The sequence below is a fragment of the Ochlerotatus camptorhynchus genome, unplaced genomic scaffold (assembly GCF_037179485.1).
Source record: "Ochlerotatus camptorhynchus isolate MF236.1 unplaced genomic scaffold, CSIRO-AGI_Acam_v1.1 ptg000353l, whole genome shotgun sequence".
Classification (NCBI taxonomy): domain Eukaryota; kingdom Metazoa; phylum Arthropoda; class Insecta; order Diptera; family Culicidae; genus Ochlerotatus; species Ochlerotatus camptorhynchus.
Genome location: NW_027040841.1, coordinates 944,950 through 966,901, shown reverse-complemented (window position 1 = coordinate 966,901; position 21,952 = coordinate 944,950). Strand labels below are relative to the sequence as shown.

At 37.7% G+C, this 21,952-nt stretch overlaps 1 protein-coding gene across 1 annotated transcript in view; it reads left to right on the top strand.

The window, feature by feature from the left end:
- Window positions 1-21,952, top strand: part of dsb (debris buster) — an 85,478-nt gene that overhangs the window by 22,812 nt on the left and 40,714 nt on the right. The window lies entirely within an intron of this gene.

Here is a 21,952-nt window from a genome sequence, read left to right as displayed (position 1 = left end):
AGTGTATGTGTGAGTCTTGTTCTCAAGCGAGTTTACGAGTAGCTTTTATCGTAAATTAATGCTGCTGCTGGTACTGCATCATAGAATTATCGGTGCGTTGTCGGTACCTTCCTATGTAGCTTGATGTGGGATGGAGAAAGAGGAACGGTATTAATTTGCGGTTAAGCCTTTTCTCTGTTTGAGGTGGGAATCATAAAACCAAACAGAGTCCACCGCAAGCTGCCCCGACACGGAGGGGGAGGACACTTTTGATTTATATGGAAATTTTACTGGAGTGATATAAAAACTGTTCGTTAGAGATGGGATTCTATTTTTATTGTTGAGGTTGTAAAACTATGGAATACAAAGCAATGGGACGGTTAAATGTTTAAAGTTAGTCTAATGTTTGGTTATATTCATTCCAAAAGCTAACAAGAGAGATAAGACTTCTCCTAAATCGTTTAGACCAATAAGTTTATCATCCGTAATACTAAAAATCAAGGAAAAACTTACACATCACTACATTAAATTTACATTCTTGAAAAGTATTCCTTTAAGCAATCATCAGTTTGCTTATTTAATCAGGAAAACCAACTGTGTCATCTTTACATACACTTGTTTCAAAAATAGAGAAAACGTTTGAAGCTTTCAACATGCCTCTATGTAGAAGGAGCGTTTTACAATGCATCACACATATATAGTTCCGAAGACATTGTTGAAACGTGGATTTGACGTGGATCGTTAGATGGATTAGTGAAATGCTGTCAAAACGTGAAATTTCGCTCATCTTTATTAGAAAATGCTGTTAAATGATGCCCACAATGCGGTGTTTTATTTCCCCTTATCTGGAGATCAGTAGTAATGATTTACTAACAAAACCAGAATCACAGGGTTTTGAAGTAATTGGATTAGCAGATATCATTGTTATAACTGTCCGGGGAAAAAATGATGATTGTTTATTGTTATTTTATGATGTCATAACAAACAGGTGTAAGTCAGAAGGATTGAGCATAACTCCTCAGAAAACACATATTATTCCATTCACAAGAAGAAAGGAAATTAAACATAATTGGTCTTCACATATAAAGGATATCAATAAAACTTTCATACGTGGTAAAATATCTAGGAGTTACGATCGATCATTAACCCAACTGAAACCAACACTTAAACCAAATCATAGGTAAAGCAACAAATGCACTATAGGGGAAATGGCTCTAATGTTGGCCTATGGATCTAAGATTGGGCCCATCGCTAAAAATCTGTTATTTATCAGTTTTATCTAGATGAACGTGTCATTGGGACGATACTAATGGATATTTTTGGTAACTATTGAAAAATTAATCGATTGCTGAATTTATGTATGGGCCCAAATAAGAGGCATTTAGGCCGACATTACATCCATTTCCCCTAGGTAAGCAAATGAACCTTCGAAAATAAATGTAGACTGAGGCCAGGAATGATTCATTGGATATATACGGCTATAATACGACCCAGAAATAAATATGCCTCATTAGTTTGATGGCCTAAAACATAGGAAAACTGTGCAAATATATAAACTAGAAAAGCTACAACGACTGCATATCAGTCCCATATGGATTTTCACTAATTTTAAGATAATAACGCTATCGACTATCAATTAGCATCTAATTTCATATTACGTGTTAATACTACGGACTTCAATCATGAAAAATATGAAAACAACATCAAGTCAGTTTGTCCCATCAAGCAAAGTAATCGCATATCAGTCCCGTCCTGAAATTAAATCGTCCAGAGACTAAGTTACAGTTCTGCTTTTGGAATCGCCATCTTTTCCGCTGATATAACAAACCATGCAAGCTGCATTGCTGCTGATTTTAACTTGACAAAGTTATTGATTAATTTACTATGACTTTTAAAATATTTACATGGAAATTTCACTGCCATTTTCTCAATGCCTACTTTTTCCATATGGGACTGAGATGGGATTATTGGCAGCCCACTGTACTAGTACCACACCCACGAAAGCTGTAAATGCAATACTAAATCTTCTTCCTGTACATCAGTTCGCACAATTAGATGCTGAAAAGAGTGCACTAAGACGCAAACGAACTAGAAGATTTTACATTTTAAAACAAATGCGACAATTCATTAGATACAGTCAGCTGGATCGAAACAAAGTTCAATTTTAGTCGATTATTTCATGTGGTAGAACCAGACTGCTCTCTCTGGGGTGCAGGCGGACCACAAATCCGCCTAGGATCAGTTGTATTGTTTACTGATGGATTCAAATAAAATGATATAGTGGGAGCTAGTGTGACAGGTCCCGCTGTTAATATTTAAGTTTCTATGGGGATTGCCAACCGTTGTGATGATGATGCATGATAGTGGTTTACCATCCATTGTAGCACGGAAACTAAGTCCGACAGCAGTGGGCTCTCTTCTCTGTTTGTCTTGATCATGCTTAATAACCTCTGATTGTCCTCAACATGTCGCTGTATGAAGGGCCAAAAACGGATTGGGTAGATCGATAGGCAAAGTCGACTATACGCATCTAACTTGATCAGCCAATTGGTCAAAAAGATAAGCCCCCAAACAGGAAGATGCCCCAATAAGTGGGGAGAAGAGCCCGCCCTTTATCCACGAAATGTTATCAACGGGGAGTTGGCATTCCCACTTTTCCCGTCCAAATCGCTTCAATCGGGTGCCCTGTTGGACCGTCCCTTCCCTTTTATTTATGTATTTCAATGTATATACGAGTTGATTGTTATGATTATTGTCAATAATACTTACATTTCGATGAAGATCGTGATACTTATCATCACAGAAACCAATCTTGAATCGTAGACCATGTCGTTCAACAATACACTCGTTCCGAGACGGGGCTCTGTGATAAAGCCATCTTCTTCATCATGTTCGCTCGTCACCCGGAATGCATTCAAATGAAAAAGAGATACAACCAGGATTAGTTTTGCTTTGTTTTTTTTTTTTTTTTTTGTAATAGTCCTTGTTACACATTCTCTGTCCTTTTCTTCCAGTGTTTATAACTTCCTTTTCCTCGATCTTCTTCCTCTGTCGATACACCATCTGAAATTTCGCTATTCTCATTCTTATAAATTTCTTCCACATTCTTTTTTAATTTTTCTTTGTCCTTAGCTAGTTCTTCATATCTATCAAAGTCCTGATTTAATGATTTCCTCCAAGTAAGGCTTGGTCTACCTTCTTTTTTATTGTTGAATTTGAATCTATACGCTAATTGCAGTTAGGGTAGGCCGAATAAGTTATTTTGGACATATCAGAAGAAGAGAGATGAATCTGTCTTCTTCTGATATGTCCAAAATAATTTATTCTGCCTACCCTAACTCGTCTATTTATTGTTTTTCCTGCTAAAATTTTTCTTGCATTAATTTTCATATTACTTGGTTTTTTACAGCTATTAAAAATGTTCCTTAGAATAACTTTTTCGTAGTTGGCTAGTACCACCCTGTTTTTCTTTGTTAATACCGCTACCTTAGTTCCGTATAACGCTGGCGCCAAAACTGTATTATATGTAAGCTTTCCTAATTCCCAGCTCGGATGAAATCTTGTACGAAAATCTACTACTAATCTACTAATCTATAAACATCTATGCCTATTGGTTAAACAAACTTGGTCAGACAAACTCCTAAATACTTAATATATTCACTAGTTTTAAAAGCAGTTTCATTAAGCATTAATTCCTTTGGCTGTACTGCTGTGTCCTTTGGGTATCTAACTAAAATTTGACTTTTCTCCCTATTGATTTTAAGACCTACTTTGTATAGCTCCTCTTGTAGTACTTTAAGAATATTCTCTAACTAATTTATACTGCTTGCTATTATTAATATGTCATCGGCAAATGCTAAAATTATCGGCAGTTTTAAGCAATATACATCTATCAATTCTAATTCAGGAATATATCTTGCCACGTTTTTAAGAACATCTTGTATTAATTAATTGAAAAGTTGAGGTGACAGGGGACATCTTTGTTTAATTCCCTTACCTCTTTTGAACTCTTTAGAAAATTGGTTTTGCCATAAAACTCTAGTGAGTTCATCCTTAACACATAATAACACACTGTCAACTAATCTAGATGGAACATTTAAATTAAGTAAAACTTCTCTTAAACTCTTCACATTTACTGTATCAGGGGATTGCCAACCGTTGTTTATACTAAAATACTACTAGAATGCACTACTGTGTGTTTAGCGAGAAAATATAAGCCTGCAAATATATGTATCTTTTCTGATACCGCAACAGCTTTGAATGGTTTAAAGTCAACTAGATGTACTTCAAAATAAGTATGGAAATCCATTCAGTTACTTCAACAGCTGTCTAAAAACAATACAAAGAATCTCTACTGGGTACCAGGAGACTGTGGGGTAGAAGGTAATAAAAAAGGCTGATGCACTAGCTTCTTAAGCCTGAGCCATTTTGTGAAGTATCTCCAAGCTTAAGGGGGTATTCCCGATCTTTTTTTTCAAAAAATCAAATTTTTTTTTTCACGTTTTTTTGTACTTTAGACTATATACTTTCATCCCCCCAAGCCGTTTTCCGATCATCTAATTCGGTGTCCAGGCATAGCTGACTAATGGTAAGAACCCCCAAATGGTTTTAACTAAAGTCAAAACTTTAAACGCGTTTTTCTCGAAACCACATTTTTTTTATCGGGCGAAGATTTTTCTCAGAAACTATAAGAGATATTGACTTGAATCTTTGCGCATTTTGTTCCTTATTAAATTCTTTGGAGCTTCTCCCACTTTCAGCCAAAAATATTAACATTTAACATTGTTTGAAGCACCTTAAAGCTGCAAAAAAGCGGGCTAAAAATCGCCTGTTTTTTCATATGGCCGCCATTTTGTTAATTTGCAAGATTTTTTGCTGCCAACGGGGGAAGCTCCAGAGAATCTTATGCAGATTATTATTTCATCACGAAATCTGTTTCAGATGAAGCCGTTCCAGAGAAAAGTCTTCGCCCGTCCAGGCGTTTGCGGCGAACAGGGGTCTGTTTGCCGCCATTTTGTGACGTCAATAATGTCTTTTTTATGTCGAAAAAAATTTATTTGTAAACTTTAATGTTCAATAAACAAGAATCCCAAAGAGTTAGGCGCATTACTATTCATTTTCCTTGAAAAAAAATAATTGAAAAACAGGTCGAAAAAAGGCAAAAGATTGGGAATACCCCCTTAATCAAAATGGAATTAACGAAGTGGGAGTAGATGAAGGTCCATTCCAATTGGAATAATGCTATCACAGCCCGGCAATCAAAAAAGTTGATGATGCCAAATGCAGCAAATACACAAAGTCCTTAGTCTATCAAAGAAAGGCCTATGCACATATATACTGCCTATCATCGCATATCAGTCCCATATGGTAAAAGTAGGCATTGAGAACATGGCAGTCAAAGTACAATTACTATGTAAATAAAGGCTGATTAAAAGTAAATTGGTACGCAAGACCTGTAATTCGTGATTCAATAAGTTTAATAAGTCCATTAATGGTTGTTTTACAGTACTTTTATTAAAACTTCAAAGTTACAGCATTAGATGACTACATTTCTCCAGTTTGAACGAAATCTCGAACCTTACTCTCGATGGAGCCCGTCGTCGCCCACCCAGTGGAAACGGACACGGAATTATCGCGTTTCTTCCATTTTGCCCGCATTTGCTGGATGTCCTTGACTGCCCCGCCGCTTCGTCGAAGTCACTGCTTTGAAATTGCCCAGTATTTTTCGATTGGTCGAAATTCCATCTTGTTGGGAGCATACCACTCGAGAACCACCTTGGAGTAGTGGCAACTGGCCAAAACGGGCCAAAAGATGACTTTGCTCCTATGCTTACGGATCAACGGCAATACACGCTTTTTCAGACATTCGTCGAGGATGTGACGAATGGTTCCGTTTTCAGGCCACAACTGCAAATCGCTTGCCAAATCATGGTCTTCTTCGCGAACTTGTCGGCAAACACGAACTTAAATCTTACCCACGTCTTAATATCGAGTTTGACGTATGTTTCGTCATCGATCAAAGCTGTGTTTGTGTTTCGTCAAAACACGGTCACACAAGAGCCTTGCATGCTTCATGTGCCGGTTCGGATGTTTACTGACTTTGTACGACTTGTATCTTTCCCTGGCAATGATGTTCCGCACCGCTTGAAAGTTGGCGTTGTACCTTCTGGCCACATCTCGGATCGAAAGTCCGGGATTGGCTTTAACGCATCTCAACCAACACCTTGCTGCGCAGCTGACGATCCCAGGTTCCGGTTTTTTCGTAGGTCTGCTGATTCCTTTCCACATTCCTTGTAGGTTTTGAGCACTCGTTAAACTGTTGTTTTCGGCATCTTCAGCACTTTAGCCAGCTTGGAATCGGACCACTCCGAATATTTTTTCTTCCTTCGAGTTCTATTTGGAGTTATTTCTGAACGCGATCGACTTCTTTCATCAAACTTGCCCCAGTTGTTCTCTCTTTAGAAGTGTAAACAAACCACTGTTAAAGATTTTCGATTTCCAACACTAGAGACGTGCTAGCGGCGCGCGAGTAGCGTACCAATTTACTTTTAGTCAGCCTTTATTTGATTGATTGATAATTTTTTCAACTTTAAATCAGTTGTAATGAAGGTTGCATGTTTTGTTTATTTGTTTATTTGTATGTTGAAAAATTCAACTGACAATTATTGTCTAAATGAATAAAACTTAAACTAAATAATTACGGTTAACGGTACGGAAAAGGCCAAGTGACCGATGACGAAACATGACAGCTGATACATTGAAGTCGAACATATAAAAGAAGTTGTTGAATTGCCGGAATTGGCTCGTGATGTGTCGTGTTGACGAAGAGGCCTCTCAGGGGCATACATATTTAGCTGAGCCAGCAGTGTTGGACAGTCTATGTCACCCGTAAGCAACTTTCCAGCGAACATAGCTTGAGCGACCGTCCGTCTCACCTCTAATGGTTCGATTCCCAGGAGACGGCAACGCTCCTCGTACGGTGGCGAGTTTGTTGGGTCACGCCAGTTGAGGAAACGAAGAGCATATCTCACAAACTTGCGTTGAACGGATTCAATTCTAGTGATCCAGCTAGTATGGAAAGGGCACCAAAGAACTAAACTTGACTCCAATAACGATCGCACAAGCGAGCAGTAGAGTGACTTGAGGCATAGCGGGTCACAGAACTCGTCGGTAATTTTGAAAATAAAGCCCAATTGTCGATTAGCTCTGGAGATGATGTCATTGTTGTGGATTCTGAAAGTGAGTCTGCAGTCCAAGGTAACGGCGAGATCCTTTATGTACCCTACACGAACAAGACAGCATGCACAGTTGTACACACCAACTGCTCATTTGGTAATAACTTTTCACTCAGGTGTTGAAATTTATTTTTCTTTAAAGTAATTGATAGATTAGGCTCATAGTTTACTATAGATATGCGAAGATTAGGTAAAGCTTAACATTTGAATCAACACTAATCAATTTAACACTTAAATTTTGAGATGTGTAGTGAGCATTTCTCACCTCATTTTTACAACGTAAAAACAAATACAGTTACTACTAGCATTAAAATCTACTTTTTTTTACATATCTATAACAAGCTTACACTCAACAAGGAAGGAAGAATGTAACATGTAACAGGATGAAGGTGAACTACACAGTTCGAAAAAGTAGTGAAAATTTCTGTTCAGTATGATGCACATAAATGGAGCGTCACATATCATATAAGTTTACATTATTTATCATGTAAAGTTCTGAGACATTTCATGCAATGTAGCAAATGGTGTATACAAAATCCCATTGTTGTAAACAACATTTTTTACAAGTTGGTCGGTTGCATGAAATGAAATACAAGTTTACGTGAATGAATGTTAAAATTCAGAATTTTTATCTGTGTATGCTGAAGAAAATTGGTACGGTCATGTAATGAAGAACACAAAGCGGATAGCGGATGGAAGATTAAGGAGAAACAACGTGAATTGTGCATTGAAGTAGAAGAATAAGCAGAAGATGAAGAGAAGATTTTGGATGAAGCGAAGTATCAGATGAAGGTGGAACGAACAACGACGCTGAAGAAGAGGAACAAAACCAAGAAGATAAAGCAAAAAAGCAAAGCATCAGATGATGGCGGAACGGAAAACGAAGCGAAAAAAGAAGAAGAAGATCAGGAAAATAAAGCGGAAAATTTGCTAAATGAAGAAGGCGGCACCGAAGAAAAATTGAAGAAGGCATGAAAACGTAGGAACGGAAAACAAGGCAATGGAAATAAAGAAGGATGAAGAAATGAAGGAAATAAACAGAAGTATGGAGAGAAGAAAGACGAAATAGATCAAAGAGTGAATTTAGAAGAATGTCAAAAAGCAACAAAATATCAGAAGAAGTGAAGAAGATACAAGAAGGCGAAGACGATACAGAGATGATTCTGCAAAGGAGGAGATGAAGCAGACCCGTCAACAAAACTTATGGGCTTCTCCAAAATTTTGAAATCTGCATCATTAGGCCATATTTTCAAGAAGGCTGCAACGTTTAAAACGCCTTTATTCATCCCCGAATTTGCAAAGTGTGTATGTTTAGGCGTACTATTGAAAAGTCCGATGCATGGTCAAGAATAAACAAGTATCAAAATGTGTGATCGGTCTCCGAGTCTTCTAGTTAATACTATCCAGCAAGAAATTTCCCACCCTTTTTAGGTGAGTGTGTCGAAAGTCTTCAATTAAACTGTCACTAACCGCCATACGCGATCACCCGCCAGTTATATCTCTAACCCTGGCTGGCACTTGCAACATTTACCAATCAGCTGATCACGAACCAACTTGCTCGAGACTCCATAAAGGCGAACAAACCGCTTCTCGCTTCGTCATCCATATGCTATACCACCCTCTGCACTGCAATGCACTGCACTTGCACTGCGGTGGCTCCACCGAGCATGCGTTTATGCAAATTTGATCTTTCTCAATTGCAATAAAAAAAAGGAGCCGTTGCCGAGATCGAGAAAGTCAATGATCGATTTTCCCCTCACTGCTGTTAGTGCATTGTAGCTCTCTGTGCGCGGTCATTCTGCTGAGAAACATGAAGCGTAAAGTCTGTCCCCATTACCTATAGGAGGTGTGTGTAGGTACCCTTTCGTCTTCTCGATGCACCAGCATCAGTCTGAGATGCCAGTCGACTGACTGCGGCGGGGCCGGCTATTATATAATAGTGCATATAAATATCGAAAAGACTAATATCGAATTCATGGGGTGGAATGTGCCCCCGGAGGCAGGAGAGTCTAGTCTGCCAGTCGTCAGTCGGTCAACGTGCAATCCCATGAATGAAGAAGCGCTCGAACCGCTCCTGGACCGGCTGAATGATGAAGGGAGAACGAAAAGTCAGCAAGGGTCGTTGAGCATTTATGGACATAAGCTATTACAATGCAATATAGCAACGATTGCAAATTATACATTTCTTGTTTTGTTGCTTGCGGGGGGTTATTAAACGGCCAATTTGAGAAATGGCGATGATTGTTTCTGAGCAATGGGTTGCATTGTTCGTACAAACTGGTTTCGAATGATGTATGCATAGAGTCTAGCAATTGGGGGGAGAAATATTTAATCGCCCAATGGTGTTGAGATACAATCTACAAGTACTAATCTAATTTCCAGCGGCTGACTTCGTGGTCTTCAAACGGCGTTAAAGTTCGCAAATTTTGCACACTTGGAAAACCCCATTAATAATCAACGAAACATGTCCGTATCAGCGACCAACTCGGCAATTAAACTATGCCATCAAGCAAGAAAAGGAGTCTTTTGACAATGGGCAATTAACACATAAGAAAATTTCAAGTTTTGCATGTGTGCCTAGTTTCCCATATGATTCTGTGTCAAGCAAGCGTGATCGACCGACCATCCATCAAGATCAACGGAGTGATGTGTCTCCATGGACGACTGTTGTGACAACTGGTTGTCTGATGCTGTTTGCGATCCCTTGCTGACCTATTCCGAATCGTCCTATTCAATTTCACGCATGCGTGACAAATTCAGCGGCAGCGAATGAAAAAAAAAAAAGCCTTTTTTGTGATGGACTTGGAGTTGAAGCCATTTTACCACCACGGTAATTAACTCAAACGGGAAAATTTAATACTTCGTGTTAGTGTAGAACTGAGACAAAAAAAAACGTATATTTTGTTGTTTTCAGACCGTTGTGTTTAATACTTCGTGTTAGTGTAGAACTGAGACAAAAAAAAACGTATATTTTGTTGTTTTCAGACCGTTGTGCACCGATTCAGATTTAAGTTGTAGCCAGGTTGTATGTGATTGTGAGGTTGTGTGGAAATACAAAATAACCATCCTGTACAGATGTTTGCAGGAACTTCTTGTTTCTTGACGCACATCTTATTCGAGAACATACAGGGGAGGCGAACCAGACCAGTAATGGGAAATAGAGTTAATATAAGGCATATAGGCACCATCGCGTACATGGGATAGTGCCATTACCGGTGCACTTGCCATAGCTGGTACACCTACTCTACAGGTGCTCTTAATATTACAAGTCATTCTAAGATTACAAGGTTATTCGTAGAATTTTTTCACACATTCGGATCCTCATCAACAGCATCTTCTTATGGGCTTTAATCTTATTATTGCAAAAGAGGTTCACTGCCACCGCGAGAGAAAAACACCAACATCGCGTGGTTCCTTCATTACCGACAAAACAACAACGGAAAGTTTACTTCTTCTTTGCCCTTGTTTTGCGATTTAGAATAATTCGTAACAGATCTATTACGTTCATTACTCCTCTCCAGTGATGCCAGTGCTTCAGAAATTTACGCAAATATACGGAATTGTACGGCTTTCTTTATTCAGAAAAATACGGAGTTGAAAATATCATTGGACCATCTTGAGGCATGAATCGATCTTAGTGAATCGATTTTTTTTTTAATAATCGATTCACCGATTTAATCAATCATTTTGAAACGAATAGAGACGTGGGGCTTTCTCGTGTGAAAGACAGAAGTGGAAGAGGATGTGAAAGTCAAGCCAAAACGGCTCATGCGATACTTAGTTTTAAAGACACACTATTACAAAAATGATGATGTAGGGGAAATGGTTCCAATGTTGGCCTATGGATCTAAGATTGGGCCCATCGCTAGAAATCTGCTATTTATCAATTTTATCTTGATGAACGCGTCATTGGGACGGTACTAATTGATATTTTTGTCGCTATTGAAAATTTAGTCGATTGCTGAATTTATGTATGGGCCCAAATTAGAGGCATTTAGGCCGACATTACATCCATTTCCCCTACTAAACAAAATTTCATGCAATTTGACGGTTCCGGGTCATTTGACCGAATACCGTTTGGCTGAATTCAATTTGTCCGAATGGGTCATTTAGCCGAATGCCATTTGACCGAATGTCGAACAACAAAACTCCAAAGAACTGCTTATGTTAAAAAAAGGTGGCTAAAAATACTAATTACATAACTAATAGCTCATCTTTATTATAATAATGATTCAACGACAGTATAAAATTTCAGTTTTATACAATATACAATTTAACCAACAATATCAAATTTAAATGTAAGAAAACCAGGATTGTGGAAGGTAAAAAAAAAGTCCACAGGGCTGCCATTTAGGTTCAAGTAGTGTTCAAAAATTGGAAATCTCTTTTCAAGTATTCGGCCAAACGAAATTGGGTCAAACGACCCATTCGGCCAAACGACCCATTCTGCCAAACGACCCATTCAGCCAAACGGCATTCGGCCAAATGACCGGACACCAATTTAACAGACATCAAAACGTCATTACCATTTTCACCCGCTCGCCATCTGTGAGCCAATCGTCAATTTGATTCTTCAATACGAGAGCCGCACGGTTATAGAACTTTTTGATGTTTAATCGGAGCGCACTACTGCACCCTAGAGGTAAGAAAGCTTTTGATTTTTGAGTAAATCAAAATTTCAATATGAAGATCTTGATTGCTGATACATCAAAACCCAGAATACACAATGAAAGTCACTCAAAAGGAAAAAAAACTGGCAATGCTTTTTGTTTGGCTACCGAGGATGTTCAATACTTCATCCATTAGTTCCAAAGTATATCGGCGGTAGAAGAAGTTAATACCAGACACTAAAGCTTAATAAGAAATTTATCTATTTTATGGAATTGTCATCCAGTTCAGGACTTTAATCTTATAAATCTTACTTGTTTTAATTTTAATATTTTTATTAAAATAAAGGCATTAGTAAATTGGTTTGTGCGGTTAATTTATTACATAAAAAATTTACTAGGTACTAATAGAACGTCTTGTAAATTGTGAATACACAAATTAAGCGTGAAACTCTTTCCATTTTTTTTAATTTGGTGAACCCATGTGATTCATTCCATCATCCCAATGCCCAAATTTGATCGAACCGGATTTTCCGGTAGGAAAACAATACTAACATGTAAGTCGAGTCGATCTTTACTTCTAGTCACTGGTCTATTTTGGTATCACATAATTAATACCAAATTAGACTAGTATCCACAATGATCGCCACGACTCGGCTTATATAATAGGACCGATAATTGAAATTTTCCGTTAAGATTAGAAAATTTGCTTCACCTCATTAATTTGATTTGGAATATCGTATCATCTACAATCACTAATTACACAGCGGAAGATTATAACGATTTGATGTTACAATGTGTAGGGTAGAGAACTGCTGATACTGAACTGAAGTGAAAAAAAAATCCACTCGAAAAATAGAGGCAAAAGGCGGGTTGTGCTTAGTAGGTCCAAAATAAGATCTATGCTCTACTGCATATCGTGTAGGTATTAAGACACGGTTCACCCAATCAATAATTTTATTTTCAGAACGGCATGGACGGAGAAAAATGGGTTTGTGCAGCTAGTTTTTGCCTTTATAAAACGTCAGCTTTTAAGCGCGGCCTACTGCGATCCAAGCTAGCTTTGTTTGTAGATTGATATCAAAATGGTGGCAGTTTCCTTCACAAATCGCTATTAATCATAAATTGAACTGATTACTTGGCGCTTTCCACGATTACAATTTGTGAATTAAGAAAAATGCGGTGTCTTTTCGTTTTTGACAACATGCAATTTCTTCCTTTTTTGCTTATTATTATATGTATCTAACGATTTATTCAATTTTAGAGTGCACTGAACCACTCTTCATGTGATATTTCATTAAAACATGTCCAGACAGCACTACCCAACTAACAATTTTGGCTGCGGACTAGCTTATACAGACAACGATTTCCTTATGCAGCTGATTTATGCCTGTATAGGCTGGTCTTAAGCTAGAATTGTTTGTTGCGTAGTACATAGCTAAGGATAGTAATAGCTGATGAGGTCGTGTTGACAAACCCATGTAGACACTGTATCTGTATTTTGATTTAGAAAATTACTGAAAAATCAGGGAGTATCAGGGTATTTGGTTTTCTTTATTGAGTCGACACCCTAAAATAGTGCAAAAATAACACTAAGAAAAATGCAGAACGTCAAAATATAAAGGAATTAATTTTTGAACCGAAAAACTCATCGGTGAATTTTGCGTTGCTCAATTTCGTAATGCACAACTCATAGGCGCAGAATCTTACGCAAGAGATTTGAATTTTTGAGTTTTTCCAAGGTCTTTCAAGCTTACTTTTAGAGTTCTGCCTAATTCTTGAAATATTAAAAACTGGTGTGTCAAAAATTTGCGTTGGAGCTTTACTTTAAGCCCTTTGTTCTTAGCTGTTCTGTAGCTAAAATTTTCCGTTGTATAGTAATAAAATTTATAATTTGTATAGGAATCAAGAACCCGATAATTTATCGCTGACAGATCACAGCTTGTTGCTACTTTCCACTATTTTTTTTAAAGATGCTGGTGATTATTTTTAGACTATCAAGATCAACTTTGAGTAATATTGAGTAACTATATTATACTCGGTGCAAATATATTTATCCTGAGCACAGCTGGCTGCCCCTAGACTGCACCATTTTAATCGAATAAGCGCGGGTTAGAGGGAAACAGATTAGTGGGAAAACAAACCGTCCGTTCATCCATGTGTGCTAGATAGCGAAAGACAATTACTTGTCGAAAAGGTATATAATCGTCTCTGGAGCCCTAAAGTTTCTCTTTCTTGTTCTTGCCTACTGAACTGTCACACTGCTTGTTTGCAAAACCCATGTTCAAGGCAAGTGATGTGCAAAGGTGAAGACAAAAGAAAATCAATTTTAAATTGCAAATGCAAATGCACTAACTTTTTTTTTTTTTTTTTGATCGAAACTTAAATCGAATGAAAAGGTAATCGATCTTTTGTGTTTCGCTCTTTGCTAGTTGAACATCAATTAGCATGTGTTTTTATCATAACTTTTCATGCATTCCTAAGATTTGCTCTAGACATAACGGGTGCTCAATAAAAAATGAGAATGATTTCAGTGCCGTCCAGCGCTCTTGTGAGAGCATCGCGACTAAGTTGCGTCGTACGGCTGACCAGGGCCCCTTCTCCAATATTCATTGTCGTTTTTTGGAAGAATAAACATTATGTTTTTAATAAAAAATACTGAATTCGTTGAAAAAAAATTTTTTTACTAGCTATGTGACAAAAAATTCTCATTTTTTATTGAACACCCGTTATTATTCCTGTTTGAGTTTTGACTTTACAACGGACTCTATTCTTGAACTAAAAATTAATTTATCAATTTTTTTTTTATTAAAAACGGCACCAATTCGATCTGTTTAGTTGTATTGACTGAACGCAAAGTTCTCTAGACATTCATTTGATGCACTTGGAGATGAAGTTTCGGAAAATTACAGAAGACTTCAAAGGAAAATCCAAGATATCGAGGCCCCGATGAACGTCTGTACTTGGATCCGAGTCTGGTCTTGAGCATACTGAGCAATGTTCCGGGGTCTTTAATGCTAGATCTTCAACATTCCTGAGATATGGACGAATGAATTTCAGTAATTTTAGAAACAAAGAGTTGTTCTGAAGTCTTACTTTCGACAAATGTTGGTTCTATAAAATTTCCAGAAGCTCTCAAACATGGTTCGTTTCTATATGTTGCTGTTTGAGTACTCTCGATTGTTTATAAGTTTCTGAGTTGCAGAGAAAGTAGAGAGGAAATCGGGAGCAGCTTTAACACACCGGCGACTTTTGAATATTATGAGACGTACAGACGGAGAAAATTGCACTCATTGTGTGGCTGCTGTAGAGACCATTGAACACAAATTCTTTGCTTGCCCTAGAGTACATGGTGCATTTGAATTACTTCTGCAAAAACTGATGGCGTTAACTGGCAGACAGCGATCCTTCAAGTGCGAATAACTTCTATGACCTTCATTAGAAAGGATATCTGTGAATACGAGAACAGCAATTCTGAAGATCTTATTTATATACATCACCTTCATTGAAAAATGTAATGATAGGATAGATGTAGATATAGATGCATTGAATTTCAATTTTGAAGCCGGAGTTTAATTTATTATAAAAATAATTTTAACCAAACAAAAATCGACAAATAAACGTACTTTTAACAATAAAAAAATGAACTTCGAATGAGAAAAAAATATTCAAGTGACAGAACTTCTAATGTCTTGAGATCTTTGAAGGTAGCGCCATAACCGTATCGGAAAGATTCACAGAACATTGGACTAAATCGGATCACCTCCTCTTGCTCTAGCACTCCTGAGCGAATAAACTCACGAGCTAAATTGCAAAAAATCTCACGCATGAGGTTCTCCTGGATTTTCATGAAAACCGGTAAATGTCAATCGATAGCATCTCCATCAATGAATCTTTAGTTTTCCAACAAATACAGTGTGTCGACTACCTGGAAAACCTGAAGAATCTGGGATTATAATGGAATTCATTTTAGGACCTGGAAAATCAGGGAATCTCAGGGGATTTCATCCAAATTCAGGGAATTATTTCTTAATCACAGAAGTATGACTAACTACTAGTTTCAAACAATTTAATTACTCAATTTAGATGGAGGATGATTGTTCATTTAAAATTTTAAATGCTTGATGATTTTTGCAAGTTGAACAAGAATTACTCAAATAAAAGGGCATTTTGTTAGTTGTTCAAAATGTATCCTCCAAATGGGTGTGAGCGTCTCATAATAGATGCTAAACCTTATTGTGTAGACCCTTTGGGCGCATTGGAGTGCTTTTGAGAATGGTAAAGAGTTAAGAGAAGAAGTTTTTTTTTCTGAATATATCTACTTCTTGTTCCTTACTGTGTTCTTAACAGCCTGATTAGCTTAGAGAATAAAGGAATGTGGTCTTTCTTGAGTGGATTTTATCGAATAATGATTCAAAGAAACGTAGACAAGCATTGCCTCAAAACCATAGAGTGGCTTTATTGAGTGTTTTTATTGTAAATCTGGTTAACTCGGAAAATTAACATTTCATTGAAGTTTTAGTATTGCAATTGCGATGAAATTAACTTACAGAATTTTGGAGGTAACAGCGCTGTTTTTACAATTCACCATCATAAGAATCTGGCTGCGAATTAGCGTTTGGTTAAGCGTATTATCTGGAATTATTTTCTTCTGGAGCAGGGTCTCAAATTGTGCACAAGGGATTAAAGACAAGTGTTTAATATGTAAGGTGTAGGAAACAGTCCGAAAAGAACTTCTTAGCATATTTCACGAAGTTCAACAAGGGACAAGTCATTGGTGAATAATTTAAACACTGCTTCTAAGGGTGAGCAAGCCTTGTTTGTAGATTGTGTGTGTGTGTTCCTCTAACCCCCACTGGCCGGCAGTGTTATTATGGAAGAACTCTCTCTACAAAATCGCATTTATGGTCATTGTAGACTGGTCTCACTTTGTTAATTAATACTTCCTTCGATGAACACAATTTTTCTTGCATTGCCATGGTCATCTGGGAGGAGGCTTGCGTCTAGTGCTTTCCATAGGAAACTTTCGCGGCCACCACCTACCATCCGTCCAGTCCTCGGTGTATCCAGCGAGGCATCTTTCATATTTCTCGCAATCTCCGACACCGGCGAGAGACCAGTAGCCGAGCACTTTTGCAAGCGGAAAACTTGCTGATTCACCGCAACGTAGGCCACCGAACCACTACCAAAACACGTGACAGGCACGTTATCAGCCCGTTCCCGGGTTAATTCCCCAACCGGACCGAGTTCAAACTCCCACGGCGACGAATATTTCAATAGAACAAAACTACACACCGAAAGTGTGGCATCCGAGCTCGGAGAACCGGGCTCCCGGTAGGCAATGAAAACCGACACCGAACAATGGAACTGAAGCTGCGTCTTAGATTTTGGAGGTTAGATTCAAGGTCAACCGAGTCACCCAAGGCAAACACAGGCAAAACACGATATATTACTAATTGATAAGTTTTTGAACACTTGAAACTATATATCATCACACAAATTAACAAATTTAAAGCAAACAATGTTTAATTCGCTGACGAAAAACCCGCAGAAAAATAAAAACACGTCAGCTTTCAAACGCAGCCTACTGCGATCCAAGCTAGCTTTGTTTGTAGATTGATATCAAAATGGTGGCAGTTTCCTTCACAAATCGCTATTAATCATAAATTGAACTGATTATCTGGCGCTTTCCACGATTACAATTTGTGAATTAAGAAAAATGCGGTGTCTTTTCGTTTTTGGCAACACGCGATTTCTTTCTTTTTTGCTTTGTATAAAATGTATCTAACGATTTATTCAATTTTAGATTGCACTGAACCACTCTTCATGGGTTAGAGGTTCATGTGATATTTCATTAAAACATGTCCAGAAAGCACTACCCAACTAACAATTTTGGCTGCGGACTAGCTTATACAGACAACGATTTCCTTATGCAGCTGATTTGTGCCTGCATAGGCTGGTCTTAAGCTAGAATTGTTTGTTGGGTAGTACATAGCTAAGGAAAGTAATAGCTGATGAGGTCGTGTTGACAAACCCATGTAAACACTGTATCTGTAATTTCATTTTTTGAAAAATCAGGGAGTATCAGGGTATTTGATTTTCTTCATTGAGTCGACACCCGAAAAACTCATCGGTGATTTTTGCGTTGCTGAATTCCGTAATGCACAACTCATAGGCGAAGAATCTTACGCAAGAGATACGTATTCAGTCAAAAGTGATCTGTATATATTCTAGTAGCGCTTAACGTTAACATAATTCAAGGTCTTTCAAGCATACTTTTATAGCTCTGGCTAATTCTTGAAATATTGAAAACTGGTGTGTCAAAAAATTGCGTTGGAACTTTACTTTAAGCCCTTTGTTCTTATCCTATAGGATACCCGATTGATTCATCTGGGTCTTATCCAGACGATTGGGCTTGCTGAAGAAGTTCACTTCAGAGAGAGAGAGCATTTCACGAGGTTCTTCCAGGGATTTCTTAATAGTGCTCCGAATAGCCCATTACATTGCTATAAATTTGGTCTCGCGGTCTTCTGAATTTCTATCTGCCTTGTCTTTGGCCTAGTCCTACCAATGTAATACTGTATTAATATTGCGTATGATTTCTATGTTTTAATGGTTTTCAATTATATGTTTTTCAAGCGATGATTGACCACGAGCTATAAATTTTTGGATTTGATGATTATTACACATCAGTCAAATTAAATTGAAAAACTATTCCAAATAGTTTTCTCAATGAACATTTCAGATCATTTAGTGGTAAAACTATTGCTTTTTTCATTGTTACTTTTGATTTAGGGTAGGTGTTCCAGTAATAGTGGTGAACCTATAGTTACGGTATGGGGGTTGTGCCGGAATAATGAGGGACAACCAGATAAGGTTATTTTCCATCGGTAACTCTCCTAAAATAATGCAGATTTGCATTTTTCAAACTTCAAATTAACCCAAAAATGGCGGAAAACAATTGATTTGCCTTAAGATTTTATAAAGTTGCTGTAGTGTTCCTATAACCCATAAGAAACCAATACGTTCCACTATTATAGAAACCAAAGTTAGCAACAACCACTACTACTGGAACAGTGTTCCTATTAATGGAGGACAAGTTTTCGAAAAACGTATACAATTTAATTACGATGTAATATTTGTCTAGTAAAATAGGGATTGAAAGCTATAATTTTACGCATAAAAATTGAATGTACATCGTTTATGTATTTTTTAATAAATACATTTGCTTAGTTTCTCCACTACGGGCTCACCCACCCTATCTAAAGTAACTTTTCAATTTAATTTTTTTGTATTGTTACTCTGGAAAATCAAACATTGCTACTTTTCAAATATTTATGTAACTTCAATTATTTCATTGCTCCTCAGTAAGCAGGAATTTTGCCTTCTTTAAGAGACCGATTTTTAGACTGCCTTCGGAAAAAGCTTGTGTCCGGCAAATTAGTGGGTCTTTGCCTATTTTCATTTTTTTTTTTTTTTTGTAAATTATAGTCCCTTTCAGTGATGCAAACTATCATGACACTCACTCGACACTTCTCAGCGCATCAACCGACTATCGCTGACAGAACGTCTTGTCACGGAGTGAGAGGTAGCGCCATGGCAAACAACAATCACCAGTAATGGTCACTGCTCACAGGCAAAACATAAAGCTGGGTTTAGACAGGACAAGTCAAATGATCAAGTCAGTTGAATTCAACTGACTTGAACGCGAATTGAACGTGTAAACCACATGCCATTCAACTGACTTGAATTGAAAAATGTTGAACCAGGCTCAACTTTTCAAGCCACTTGAATTCAACTGAGTTGATCATTTGACTTGCCTAGTCTAAACCCAGCTTAACACTCGCTGCTGATGATGAAAAGCACAACGAAAATAGTGAAGACTTCTGCAGTACGATGATGATAAAATGCGAAACGGCAGAAGAAAATGAAAACAATGCCTACGCATTCAAAGCTCGTCTCGGCACGCGCAACTGTGTGAGTTACAAACAAAGCAGCTTCAGTTGTTGGCCTCACTCACCAACACACTCACATAAGCAAGCAACGCAGCAACTGTTTCAAAACGAGCACAGATGAGTGTCGTGATTGTTGGGAATGACCAGATCGGTAAAGCTGGGTTTAGACAAGGCCTGTCAATTGATCAAGTCAGCTGAATTCAAGTGACTTGAACGCGAATTGAACGTGTAAACCATGCCATTCAACTGACTGGATCAACTCACTGAGTTGATCATTTCACTTCCCTAGTCTAAACCCAGCATAATGGATCACCACCGAAGACGACATTCACCAGTTGCTTTTTACTTCTTTCGTCAACTTGATGGATGGTCATGGAGAGTGCTTCGACAAGCACATTGATATGAATACACCAAGCGTTACTACCATCAGCTGTTTGACGATCGTGATTGTGATAGGTCGCAACTCTGGTCACTTTAACATTAGGAAATCCGTGACTTGTCTTGGGATGAGATTATAGCTCGTGACCTTGAGGAGACCACTTGCCAGACTCGTGTTCTATTTTCGGTTTTGTTGGTGTATTAAATGAGTATTCCACCAAACTTTATCAAGTATTAGTAACTTTAAATTACATGAAAATAATGAATCCTAGGATTTTTTATTTGATTGCAAGGATTTCCCGAAAATTGAGTCTCAATACAGCAGTTCCATGCCAAACAGCAAAAAATTGAATTTTAGGCTTCAGCTTCTCCGATTTGCATGAAACTGCAGCATTATATTTTTTTTCATCGTTCTTGGAGTCAGCTCCCACACCTGGGCCCATCAACTCATGAACTGGGCAACAACGGCTTTACTTCCCTTCCGAAGGCATGATGAGAGATTTTATGCCTCAGAGAATCATTCACAGTTTTGCAAACATTCGGCTATTTTTCCTTTTTTTTTATGGCCTGTTCCACATGTTTCAAAAATTGTAGTAGCATATAGAGCAGCTCCAGGCCAAAATGCGAAAAAATAAATAAATTATAAATTTTACCTCTCAGAATTCCATCAAACTTTGTTTCCTACAACTTGGTCTCAGGCGTCATTTCAATCATATTAGCCTATTTTGGAAAACTAGGCGTGAGTCAAAATGGTGGAATTCTAGCAAAAACTTGGTTCATCGTCCCTATTGAACAATTATGTGAATTTTATGGGAGTCGTAGAAGAAATCATAAAATCGATTCGTCAGTTGACATGGAACTGCTCAATACGAGAAACTAGGGGCCACAAGTCGAAACTTTAGTATTCATACAAGCGTTCATACGAAAATCGCTTCGTTTCAACTACTACGCCACATCGAGAAAACATTATTAAAAAAAAATATCCACGCGGCGGTTGAAAAATAGAGGCTCATTTAGCCAATCGTGTTCACTACTCTCAAATCCATCATAAAATTGTCTACTATTAGTTAGAATAAAGGTTGTATATATTTTAGATCAAAGTTCAGTTCATGTATGTTTAAATCGCAGAGTGATAATCTCTTTTTGGAGCAAAAGTTCGCGGAATTCGAAAAAAAAAATCGAATTCCGCGAACTTTTGCTCTAAAAAGAAATTTTCACTCTCCGATTTAAACATACATGAACTGAACTTTGATCTAAAATATATACAACCTTTATTCTTCATACAAATCGTTAAGCTTTGTAGACTAATAACCACTTTATAGTTGAAAAATGTAAGCGACATGATTCTTTCCCGGATCCTTTGATTTTGAATTCTATGAATTTTCAAAACCCGGCAAACAGAAACCTCTTTCGTGCCCTAACTCTACCACGTCAAACGCTGAACGGGCCATGAGGTGCCTAGGGATGTGTTCGACCAGTGTCTACACACTTAATTTAGTTTGCCGAAACTCGCCAATTTTTGCCGATATTTACACAGCCGAGCCTCGGAAATCATTTATTTCCATGAAATCTCAACAAAAGTGACGTTTGGTTGCCGAGTCTTGGAAAATGTTTCACTGAATATCAGCAATCGAATGCAACTTAATGCATTTCAGTAAAATGTGTTGCCGAGCAAAACTATTTCCAAGATAGGGAAATCAAAATTGAGTGTGTAGACATATCCTGAATGTACGTCTGACACATCACACCACAGACAATTCTCGAAAACATTGCCAATTGAGTTCGGTGTAATTGCCTC